This window comes from Protomyctophum parallelum (genome assembly GCF_964188405.1).
Source record: "Protomyctophum parallelum genome assembly, chromosome: 3".
Lineage (NCBI taxonomy): Eukaryota > Metazoa > Chordata > Actinopteri > Myctophiformes > Myctophidae > Protomyctophum > Protomyctophum parallelum.
The window spans coordinates 20355293-20369000 of NC_139698.1; positions in this window are offsets into that span (position 1 = coordinate 20355293).

The following is a 13708-nucleotide window of genomic DNA, read 5'->3' on the forward strand; positions in this document are numbered from 1 at the left end:
GTTTGTGTCAATTTGATTTCGCAGCTGAAATTTCTAGAACCTGAAATGTTGACGTCAACACAGAGAAGCAGCACAGACCTCACATTTGAAGAGGTCTATGGAGAGAACCGACTGTTTGAACTGTGTGACAAAATACTCAGGCTGCCACGCAGGGAAACCATGGGTGTTGTTTATGCATTCAGGGACTTAAAGTATGGCATACGCACTAGACCAGATGATTTCCGGTCTTTATTGGATTGCATACAACTCATTCCATGGAACACTGCCGAGTGTGAAAGTGCATTCAACCACATTAATCAAACTATCATGTCGGATAAACACTCACTGATTGAACAGGTATCAGCCATGATGTCCATCAGGTTAAATGGACCACCTCTAGCCACAGATTATGTGATAAATTGGCTTTGGGAAACTGCGAAGCCATTCCACCAATTAGAGTCCTACTCCTCATACATAGGTTTAAAAACCATCCTAGCAGAGCACCTGCCCGCAAGCGACCCACATGCTGTTGACAAGATTTATGCTCAAATGTCGTAATGCAGTTGTTGAATCTTTGAATCTTTTATCTCTGAATCTGTTATCATGCTGACAGTTCATGTAATGTTGATTTGACTATGTTGAAACCACTTAGATTATGTAATGTGGTTGTTGTTGTTGTTGTTGAAACTTGAATCTTGTTTTTTTCTGAATAAATTAGTTGAAGTAAACTGAAAGTTTTATTGTAATTCTTCTTTGTGTGTGTGCGTGCGTGTGTCTGTGTGAGAAATTAAGTATAGCAACTCGAATGCCAAACAGTTGAGTTGCTAAATGTCCCCAGTGTGGCATATGCTTCAGCTACAGCAGAACTCTCAAAAATCACCAGAGAATTCATACTGGAGAGAAGCTACTGTGACCAGTGTGCATATAGAGTTTCTTTCTTCCATATTACTGCTCATTTATGTTGTATTATGTTTCTGTATTAACAGTTCAACGGTGTATTGATAAGGATGATATGATTGGGCCAAAATAAAAGAAGAACAATTAAGTTGTTGTTTTGAGTGGAAGGAGTGGTTTACTCTCTCACCTCTCTGAGGGCTGCCAGCCTGCTTACACAACAATAGAGGACAAGCCACACCCATCACCCGCTTTGCATAAAGACCATCAGGTCCTCAACTATGTCCTCACACACGGTATAAATACCACACAGTGTAGTACCAGGCCCACTACCACACTGTAGCTATGCCTACAATGAGTGAGCCACCGAGAAAGAAGACGTTTGTCCAAAGCAAACTCAGCTTCGTGGAGAGGCCAAGGCCTCCACCACCAGTATCACTGCCAGTGGATGCTCTGCTGTCAGATGTGGAGGAGAAACCACCACCACTGGAGGACAGACATGATGACGACAACACGACCAGGAAAAGAAAAATAGCGTCAGTTCTTCAGCCGTCTGAGGAAACGGTCAGCAGCAGCACAGAGGCAAGTAACGTGTTGTTTGGTATACTTCCTAGCTCATGTCTGTAATGCATTATAACTATGTATCATGCATTATAATCTGCTTTTAACACTGTTACATATAAGAAGTCATACGTATACTCATATGCCTAATGCTTTATAACAAGGCTAACATTATAAAGCATGACTTCAAGTATTATAGTATCTCCACCAGATATTTCGCAAGATTCATAATACTATTATAATTCTCATTGTTGCAATATATTAGAATTAATTACAAATAAATCATGTAGGCTATTTTAAGCACTGTTTTAGTGTGATTAAGACATTGGTCAGCATGGTTGAATGGCATGGCAAGTCATGACATTCCTGAAGGTGCAGACAGAAACCCTTTGTGCTGTTCTTGCATACATTTAGAGCTATTTGGGCCACTTTACTTAAAGCACTCACCACATAAACTGACATTTAAGCACTCTACATATAGCCTATGTTAGATTATAATAGCATATTATACATTGTAAAATAATATAATCCAACCATGACAATGAATACACTGTAATTCTCACCAAGACACTTAATGAAGTAACTATAATATGGTTAAGTGCTAGATGCCTAATTTATAATATGTTTGCATTAATACCATATGTCATTTTACAATGGTTTCTAAATGGTTATGATGGTTAGAAAAATCATATTTAAGTATTCTAGTAGTATAGTTAAAATTATTACTTAAAACTATACATTGTCATAAGCAAGTATTAGTAGTATAGTTAAAATTAATACTATACATTGTCATAAGCAAATCACAATCCAATAATGCTTCATGGGAATTGTTATCATAGTAGTGTTTCACATGTACATTAATTGTGATGATGCCTATAAGATATGTTGTGCGGCCCATGCAGTTTCTAATGGTATCCCATGTTTTTCTTCTTTTCAGCAGAGAGATGATAGCTGCACACCTGAAATGAGCAGTCCCCAACCCTCGTCCTCCACTACGATTCCTGACTCTACCACAGTGGAGGGGAGCTCACCATTTTCTGTGTGGACAGAGAAGATGTGGGCCAGGAAAAAGGAGGCATACCCCTGGATCGACTGTAAAGATGGGAAACTGGGGTGCAAAGTTTGCTCGTCCACCACAGATTTCTCTACCCTCAAAGAACAAGAGCGAAAAACAGTAACAGAACATGAATGGTGTTTTTACACCATCACACCTGGAGGGAAAGAAAAGCCTGAAATGTTGGCATCTCTGAGGAAAAGAATATATAGACACAGCCTGTCATCCAGTCACTTTGCTGCACAACACATACAAGACAAGAAGGACGAGCCACCAAAAGACAAAGACAGCCTCAATAAGGCCATGTGTAATGTGTTCCGTTCAGTATACTGCTTGGCACAAAAGAACACGCCATTTTCAGATAAAAGCGGCTTGCAGTATTTACCAAGCAAAAATGGGGTTGCCCAAATAGCCAAATGTATAAGCTCAGAGATGCAACAGGACCTCTTTCATAGAATCAAATGCATGGGAGGTAAAATATCAATTATTGTCGATGAAACAACTAGCCTTGGATCTGGAACTACACTGATGGTGTACCTCAGATGGTGTGAAACATACAAGGGTTACCGAGGTAATGCATACATACCACAGTTACTGTTTCTAGATTTGATTGAGCTGCCGAACCAAAGAGCTGATACCATTATGGAACATCTGCTGAATTGCCTCAGTGTACGTGGCTTTGATGACGCATATTTGAAGGAACACTTATTTGCATTTTCAAGCGATGGCGCCAGTGTCATGTTGGGGCGGAAATCTGGAATAGCTGAAAAAATGTCTGAAATGTATCCTAAAATAGTGACCTGGCATTGCTTAAATCACAAACTGGAGCAGGCCGTGGACGACACTGTGTCTGATGTCAGTGGCGTGAACCATTTTGTGGACTTTATGGACAAATTGTGCACTGTGTACAACAGTACATTTAAGTATGCTGAATTGCAAAAAGTGGGGAGAATTGGAGGTTTGCTGAGCATGAGACATGTAGGCAGTTCCTTTTGCACAGTGTCTGCAGTGTGGGATGATTTTGAGTCACTATGTGCCTACTTCAGCTTTGCAAAGACCGATGAGAAACGGCCGGCGTACGATAGGAAACGCTTTGCCGGTCTGTTAAAGCAGCTGACTTCAAAACAATTTCTGTTAGATTTGGCACTCATGTATGACACGCTAAACGAGTTAGCTATTCTATCCACACGTTTACAACAAGCCAAGTCAGTAACCTGTGCAGACAAACTGATGAATTGTAGCTTTCAGGTCATTGCTGAAATGGGAGAACGACCAGGACCCAAAGTACGTGCAGCTGAAACGGCGGTATCAGGAGGCATGTTTGGCACAGTTGTGTTGACAGACGACCCAGAAATAGTCTCTCTCGACCGTCAACAGTTTCTCAGCAGTCTCAGCAATAATCTAAGCCATAGAATTTCAGACTCACAAGTTTGTGTCAATTTGATTTCGCAGCTGAAATTTCTAGAACCTGAAATGTTGACGTCAACACAGCGAAGCAGCACAGACCTCACATTTGAAGAGGTCTATGGAGAGAACGGACTGTTTGAACTTGAAGAGGTCTATGGAGAGAACCGACTGTTTGAACTGTGTGACAAAATACTCAGGCTGCCACACAGTGAAACCAGGGGTGTTGTTTATGCATTCAGGGACTTAAAGTATGGCGTACGCACTAGACCAGATGATTTCCGGTCTTTATTGGATTGCATACAACTCATTCCATGGAACACTGCCGAGTGTGAAAGTGCATTCAACCACATTAATCAAACGATCATGTCGGATAAACACTCACTGATTGAACAGGTATCAGCCATGATGTCCATCAGGTTAAATGGACCACCTCTAGCCGCGTGGGATCCAACAGATTATGTGATAAATTGGCTTTGGGAAACTGCGAAGCCATTCCACCAATTAGAGTCCTACTCCTCATACATAGGTTTAAAAACCATCCTAGCAGAGCACCTGCCCGCAAGCGACCCACATGCTGTTGACAAGATTTATGCTCAAATGTCGTAATGCAGTTGTTGAATCTTTGAATCTTTTATCTCTGAATCTGTTATCATGCTGACAGTTCATGTAATGTTGATTTGACTATGTTGAAACCACTTAGATTATGTAATGTGGTTGTTGTTGTTGTTGTTGAAACTTGAATCTTGATTTTTTCTGAATAAATTAGTTGAAGTAAACTGAAAGTTTTATTGTAATTCTTCTTTCTTTGTGTTGTGTGTGCACTCATTATTCCACTCAAAACAACACCTTCATTGTTCTTCATTTATTTTGGCCCAATCATATCATCCTTATCAATACACTGTTGAACTGTTAATACAGAAACATAATATAACATAAATAGTAATATTATGGAAGAAAGAAACATAACTGTGGGTTTAAACCCTATGCACAAAAATAACTACACTTCAAAACATCTTGGATGAGCTGATACTACAGTAAGGAAATGTCCTAAACCAAGTGCCCATGAAGCACACAATAATACAATATATTCCGCTTTATGCAATAACAATGGAACATATACATTTAAACTTAGAACAAATAATAAACCTATATTTTCCCCATTCGTGTTTATCCGTCCTCCTGACACAAAATATTTTTCCAGGGCAGGCCGGCCACAAATTAAACAAACCAATATGAAACAAACAATTCATACGAATTAAAATAATAATTAAAATATTACAGTTTGTTTTATTTTAAATTGTTTTATTGGCTTCCAAAGGTAGTCAGAACTGTTAATCAGAACTGTTAATAACGTTTTCAATCGAAGTGTCCTTGAGCAAGACACTGAAACCCTAATTGCCGTGTCTAAGTAATGAATGATGAATAATACTTATGGTTGTTAAAGAGTGAATTATATTATGCAGTAATATACGTTGTGTGTTTCTTTTGTTTCCGGATGCCGGTCTGAAAATGTAGGGGATGTTGCACGTATAATGAGTGAGGGCTGAGGGGCCAACTGTAACAGAAGCAAACACATTGTTGTATTGCATACAGACAAGGACATTTGTTTTCCTTCTCAAGCTCTTTGAAAACCTTTTCACTGTTTCTGATTGTGCAAACAAGGGCCTGTAGTCCATATCGGGTCGCAACTTGAACAGGGCTGAGTCAGCTCAAGCAAACTTCGACACAGCAGCTTGCACGCTTTAACGTGCTTGGTGGTGTCTCGCATGGCTCAAGTTTGCTTGAGACGGCGCCCCTCCGTCGTGGTCTAAAACGAAAATATAGGAAAAATAGTGGCAGCAGCAGGATTTAAACCCAGAAGGTGTGGGTTGGAAGTCTAATGACTATAGCGAGGCATATAGGGTTGGCTGGCTACCAGAAATGTTTTCTAGAATGCCCTGCCCCACAGGCGCCCTAATATTCTTACTAGGCTACTAAGAAGTAAATGTCTTGTAAATGTAAAACAACAATGAAGGAACATTCTATTGCAAGGAATTTGCATTGGGCTTGTGAAATTATTTCCGTACGGTTGCTATTGTGTAATTGTCTGGCTTCAGAATTGGACCAGATAGGTGATAATTGTCAAGTCTTTTCATACAGAGAAGTCCATTGTGTCTGCTTTTCATACAGATGAGTCCATTGTGCCTGGGCTATTGTTTTATCTCTTAATGTGATGATCACCTCTGCATCCAGCTTTGCATCAGGTCAGGTCACATCACTTTGCATGTAAATGCTTTCCCTCAACATTTCTCTGCAACCAAACGATGCTATGCTTGAGACAAAACAAGTCACAGTTTATCATGTTATTTTGGCTTAGAAGTTTAAATTGATGACAAAACTGCTCTATCCACACATGGATGTGTCATATTCAGTGGCCACCAAGCCAAAAATGAGCAATATTCAACATGATTGAATACTTTATTAACAGCATGTTTTAATTTTGTTTTAATGTTACTGTTGTATTTTGGGTTGTTTGTATACAGAATAGGGTTGATTTCATTATAGGGTGGCGTATTACGTACATACTAGTGGTACTACTAGGGTAGACTGGGGAGCTCACCCACTACTTCAACCTACTGAACTGAAATGAGCATTTCAAAAGTTAAATCCACAATAAAGGTTATTTTTTAAACCATTTAGCATCATAATGATGAAGTGCACTGTGCCATTTCCCTATTGTTTGTTTTACAATGCGGTACAATGCCTGAGCTTTGTTTACTGTGATGTTCTGATCACCTGAACCATGACAAAACAATATTCTATCATATTTGGTTTTGGCTAGTGCAGTGTCCACACATGGAATACTTTGAAGACACTAGAACAAATTGAGCAACATCATTATGTGATGCAATGTTCTTATTTATCACTGTAGCCGATGCTTCTGTCATTATATGTTTGATTGTCACTGTTTTGTTTTGATTTGTTTGCTACATGTATTTATCTTGTTTTAGTGAATTGTGTTGTGTTTGGTTATCTTGTAATAATTGTTGCTTTACTGTCACAAACAAATGTTTGAGATGAGATGTGTTTGGTATACTGTATGTTAGAGCCTACCTTTTGTGCTGCTAAACAAAGCATCTCTTATAGTTATAATAATGTAAGAAAGCACAGTGACACACTTGACAGAGAAAAAAGCTACAGTTTAACGTGTTTGGAGAGAGCGGATGAATTGTCTAAATTAACATGTGATTATCTTGTCTTTCAGTGAATGGGGAGGTGGGGGGGTTGAACATGTAAACACATGCAACACACTGCATGTGCTTTTGGACAATGTTATTGTTTTATACCTCCCAGCTATATCATGTTCGTCAAGAACAAGTTATGTCCGTCGACTCGATCATTGGTTGAAGATCCTAATTATGACAAGGAAATTAACATCATTTTCAACTTCACCTTTAAATGTGTAAAGTCTATAGAGAAGAAAACATCCAGTTTGGAAAGCAATCATTTTGCACAGTAGGCCTATAGAAAACACAGAATTATTTGAATTCACTCTTTGCCCGGCATAATTATTATTTAGTTTATTTATTTTAATTCTTATGAATTGTTTGTTTCATATTGGTTTGTTTTGTGGCCGGCCTGCCCTGGAAAAAGATTTGGTGTCAGGAGGACCATTTAGGTAGAGAAGTGAAGCGGGATGAACCCATATGGGGAAACTATAGGTTTATTATTTGTTCTAAGTAACCTGTGCAGACAAACTGATGAATTGTAGCTTTCAGGTCATTGCTGAAATGGGAGAACGACCAGGACCCAAAGTACGTGCAGCTGAAACGGCGGTATCAGGAGGCATGTTTGGCACAGTTGTGTTGACAGACGACCCAGAAATAGTCTCTCTCGACCGTCAACAGTTTCTCAGCAGTCTCAGCAATAATCTAAAAATCTAAAAAAATCTAAAAAAATCTAAAAAAATCTAAAAAAAATCTAAAAAAATCTAAAAAAAATAAAAATACATTATTTACAAAAATATTGTATTATTCCACTAGGTCTGTGGGGGACATAAACACATTTGAACATTCTGACTGTTCAAATCTCCAATGTGCATCTTGAGTGTGTCTGCCTGTGTGGCAATGTGCCACTGCCTGTGATTTGAATCGCACAGTGTGCTGGCCTGATAGACTCCAGAATCTCAATCTCACCTGCTGTGCTCAATCTGGCTAATGACAAGCCTCTCAGTTGTTAAAAAGAAAGATTTGAACAGTCAGAATGTTCAAATGTGTTTATGTCCCCCACAGACCTAGTGGAATAATACAATATTTTTGTATATTTTTGTAAATATTGTATTTTCATATACAATTTTTTGGGGGGCAATTTTTTTTTTTTGCTTAGTCGACTAACAGCTAATTTATTCATCTATCAGTCGACTATACAAATCCTTAGTCGGGGACAGCCCTAGTTAACAGGCACTTCCGGGTAGCACTCCAGGCACTTCACAATAAAAGGTTTCATATACACAATATAGATCATATTCTAACAGTCCTAATCCCCCCTCCCCATTCAAGAACCATTCACTGAAAGACAAGATAATCACATGTTAATTTGGACAATTCATCCGCTCTCTCCAAACACGTTAAACTGTAGCTCTTTTCTCTGTCAAGTGTATCACTGTGCTTTCTTACATTATTATAACTAAGAGATGCTTTGTTTAGCAGATTTTTAGCCCAATGTCCCAGATTGATGGAATGGAAAGTTAAACAACACAACAAAAGGTAGGCTCTAACACACAGTAGGCCTATACCAAACACATCTCATCTCAAACATTTATTTTTAGATTTTTGAGAGTTCTGCTGTGGTTGAAGCATATGCCACACTGGTGGCATTTAGCAACTCAAATGTTTGGCATTTGAGTTGCTATACTTAATTTTTGTTTCAGTCTCACACACAGACACACGCGCGCACACAAACACACACACACACACACACACACACACACACACACACACAAAGAAAGAAGAATTACAATAAAACTTTCAGTTTGCTTCAACTACTTTATTCAGAAAAAAACAAGATTCAAGTTTCAACAACAACAACAACCACATTACATAATCTAAGTTATTTCAACATAGTCAAATCAACATTACATGAACTGTCAGCATGATAACAGATTCAGAGATAAAAGATTCAAAGATTCAACAACTGCATTAAGACATTTGAGCATAAATCTTGTCAACATAAACCTATGTATGAATTTAACACATAATCTGTTGGATCCCACGCGGCTAGAGGTGGTCCATTTAACCTGATGGACATCATGGCTGATACCTGTTCAATCAGTGAGTGTTTATCCGACATGATAGTTTGATTAATGTGGTTGAATGCACTTTCACACTCGGCAGTGTTCCATGGAATGAGTTGTATGCAATCCAATAAAGACCGGAAATCATCTGGTCTAGTGCGTACGCCATACTTTACGTCCCTGAATGCATAAACAACACCCCTGGTTTCCCTGCGTGGCAGCCTGAGTATTTTGTCACACAGTTCAAACAATCCGTTCTCTCCATAGACCTCTTCAAATGTGAGGTCTGTGCTGCTTCTCTGTGTTGACGGCAACATTTCAGGTTCTAGAACTTTCAGCTGCGAAATCAAATTGACACAAACTTGTGAGTCTGAAATTCTATGGCTTAGATTATTTCTGAGACTGCTGAGAAACTGTTGACGGTCGAGAGAGACTATTTCTGGGTCGTCTGTCAACACAACTGTGCCAAACATGCCTCCTGATACAGCCGTTTCAGCTGCACGTACTTTGGGTCCTGGTCGTTCTCCCATTTCAGCAATGGCCTGAAAGCTACAATTCATCAGTTTGTCTGCACAGGTTACTGACTTGGCTTGTTGTAAACGTGTGGATAGAATAGCTAACTCGTTTAGCGTGTCATACATGAGTGCCAAATCTAACACAAATTGTTTTGAAGTCAGCTGCTTTAACAGACCGGCAAAGCGTTTCCTATCGTACGCCGGCCGTTTCTCATCGGTCTTTGCAAAGCTGAAGTAGGCACATAGTGACTCAAAATCATCCCACACTGCAGACACTGTGCAAAAGGAACTGCCTACATGTCTCATGCTCAGCAAACCTCCAATTCTCCCCACTTTTTGCAATTCAGCATACTTAAATGTACTGTTGTACACAGTGTACAATTTGTCCATAAAATCCACAAAATGGTTCACGCCACTGACATCAGACACAGTGTCGTCCACGGCCTGCTCCAGTTTGTGATTTAAGCAATGCCAGGTCACTATTTTAGGATACATTTCTGACATTTTTTCAGCTATTCCAGATTTCCGCCCCAACATGACACTGGCGCCATCGCTTGAAAATGCAAATAAGTGTTCCTTCAAATATGCGTCATCAAAGCCACGTACACTGAGGCAATTCAGCAGATGTTCCATAATGGTATCAGCTCTTTGGTTCGGCAGCTCAATCAAATCTAGAAACAGTAACTGTGGTATGTATACATTACCTACTGGGTAACCCTTGTATGTTTCACACCATCTGAGGTACACCATCAGTGTAGTTCCAGATCCAAGGCTAGTTGTTTCATCGACAATAATTGATATTTTACCTCCCTTGCCTTTGATTCTATCAAAGAGGTCCTGTTGCATGTCTGAGCTTATACATTTGGCTATTTGGGCAACCCCATTTTTGCTTGGTAAATACTGCAATCCACTTTTATCTGAAAACGGCGTGTTCTTTTGTGCCAAGCAGTATACTGAACGGAACACGTTACACATGGCCTTCATGACGCTGTCTTTGTCTTTTGGTGGCTCGTCCTTCTTGTCTTGTATGCGTTGTGCAGCAAAGTGACTGGATGACAGGCTGTGTCTAGTTATTCTTTTCCTCAGAGATGCCAACATTTGAGGCTTGTCTTTCCCTCCAGGTGTGATGGTGTAAAAACACCATTCTTGTTCTTTGAGGGTAGAGAAATCTGTGGTGGACGAGCAAACTTTGCACCCCAGTTTCCCATCCTTACAGTCGATCCAGGGGTATGCCTCCTTTTTCCTGGCCCACATCTTCTCTGTCCACACAGCAAATGGTGAGCTCCCCTCCACTGTGGTAGAGTCAGGAATCGTAGTGGAGGACGAGGGTTGGGGACTGCTCATTTCAGGTGTGCAGCTATCATATCTCTGCTGAAAAGAAGAAAAACATGGGATACCATTAGAAACTGCATGGGCCGCACAACATAGCTTATAGGCATCATCACAATGAATGTACATGTGAAACACTACTATGATAACAATTCCCATGAAGCATTATTGGATTGTGATTTGCTTATGACAATGTATAGTTTTAAGTAATAATTTTAACTATACTACTAGAATACTTAAATATGATTTGTCTAACCATCATAACAATTTAGAACCCATTGTAAAATAACATATGTTATGAAACCAAACATATTATAAATTAGGCATCTAGCACTTAACCATATTATACTTACTTCATTAAGTGTCTTGGTGAGAATTACAGTGTATTCATTGTCATGGTTGGATAATATAACAGACTATGGGCTGTATTTTGAGTAAACTAAAGACCTGGAGGCGTGATCAATGCCATTTGGCTATTCTGAGTGGCCAAAGAGCATTGATCACGCCTCCAGGTCTTTAGTTTACTCAAGTTAGGTAATAAGACCTGGTACTTAAGACACGCAAAATACAGCCCTATATGTGTTATGTATATGAGTGCTTAAATGTCACTTTATGTGGTGAGTGCTTTAAGTAAAGTGGACCAAATAGCTCTAAATGTATGCAAGAACAGCACAAAGGGTTTCTGTCTGCACCATTCAACCATGCTGACAATTAATGTCTTAATCACATTAAAACAGTGCTTAAATAGCCTACATGATTTGTAATTAATTCTAATATATTGCAACAATGAGAATTATAATAGTATTATGAATCTTGCGAAAGCATTATAAAGCATTAGGCATATGAGTATGACTTCTTATATGTAACAGAAAGTGTTAAAAGCAGATTATAATGCATGATACGTTATAATGCATTACAGACATGAGCTAGGAAGTATACCAAACAACACGTTACTTGCCTCTGTGCTGCTGCTGACCGTTTCCTCAGAAGGCTGAAGAACTGATGCTATTTTTCTTTTCCTGGTCGTGTTGTCGTCATCATGTCTGTCCTCCAGTGGTGGTGGTTTCTCCTCCACATCTGACAGCAGAGCATCCACTGGCAGTGATACTGGTGGTGGAGGCCTTGGCCTCTCCACGAAGCTGAGTTTGCTTTGGACAAACGTCTTCTTTCTCGGTGGCTCACTCATTGTAGGTATAGCTACAGTGTGGTAGTGGGCCTGGTACCACACTGTGTGGTATTTATACCGTGCGTGAGGACATAGTTGAGGACCTGATGGTCTTTATGCAAAGCGGGTGATGGGTGTGGCTTGTCCTCTATTGTTGTGTAAGCAGGCTGGCGCAGCCCTCAGAGAGGTGAGAGAGTAAACCACTCATTATTCCATTCAAAACAACACCTTCATTGTTCTTCATTTATTTTGGCCCAATCATATCATCCTTATCAATACACCGTTGAACTGTTAATACAGAAACATAATACAACATAAATAGTAATATTATGGAAGAAAGAAACATAACTGTGGGTTTAAACCCTATGCACAAAAATAACTACACTTCAAAACATCTTGGATGAGCTGATACTACAGTAAGGAAATGTCCTAAACCAAGTGCCCATGAAGCACACAATAATACAATATATTCCGCTTTATGCAATAACAATGGAACATATACATTTAAACTTAGAACAAATAATAAACCTATATTTTCCCCATTCGTGTTTATCCGTCCTCCTGACACCAAATATTTTTCCAGGGCAGGCCGGCCACAAATTAAACAAACCAATATGAAACAAACAATTCATACGAATTAAAATAATAATTAAACTATTACAGTTTGTTTTATTTTAAATTGTTTTATTGGCTTTTCAATCGAAGTGTCCTTGAGCAAGACACTGAAACCCAATTGCCGTGTCTAAGTAATGAATGATGAATAATACTTATGGTTGTTAAAGAGTGAATTATATTATGCAGTAATATACGTTGTGTGTTTCTTTTGTTTCCGGATGCCGGTCTGAAAATGTAGGGGATGTTGCACGTATAATGATTAGTTTAGTTTTTTTTTGTGTTTCTGTCATGTTTATTCGCCCCTCCGTCGTGGTCTAAAACGAAAATATAGGAAAAATAGTGGCAGCAGCAGGATTTAAACCCAGAGGGTGTGGGTTGGAAGTTTAATGACTAGCGAGGCATAGGGTTGGCTGGCTACCAGAAATTTGTTTTCTAGAATGCCCTGCCCCACAGGCGCCCTAATATTCTTACTACTAAGAAGTAAATGTCTTGTAAATGTAAAACAACAATGAAGGAACATTCTATTGCAAGGAATTTGCATTGGACTTGTGAAATTATTTCCGTACGGTTGCTATTGTGTAATTGTCTGGCTTCAGAATTGGACCAGATAGGTGATAATTGTCAAGTCTTTTCATACAGAGAAGTCCATTGTGTCTGCTTTTCATACAGATAAGTCCATTGTGCCTGGGCTATTGTTTTATCTCTTAATGTGATGATCACCTCTGCATCCAGCTTTGCATCAGGTCAGGTCACATCACTTTGCATGTAAATGCTTTCCCTCAACATTTCTCTGCAACCACTGAAATCAGACGATGCTATGCTTGAGACAAAACAAGTCACAGTTTATCATGTTATTTTGGCTTAGAAGTTTTAATTGATGACAAAACTGCTCTATCCGCACATGGATGTGTCATATT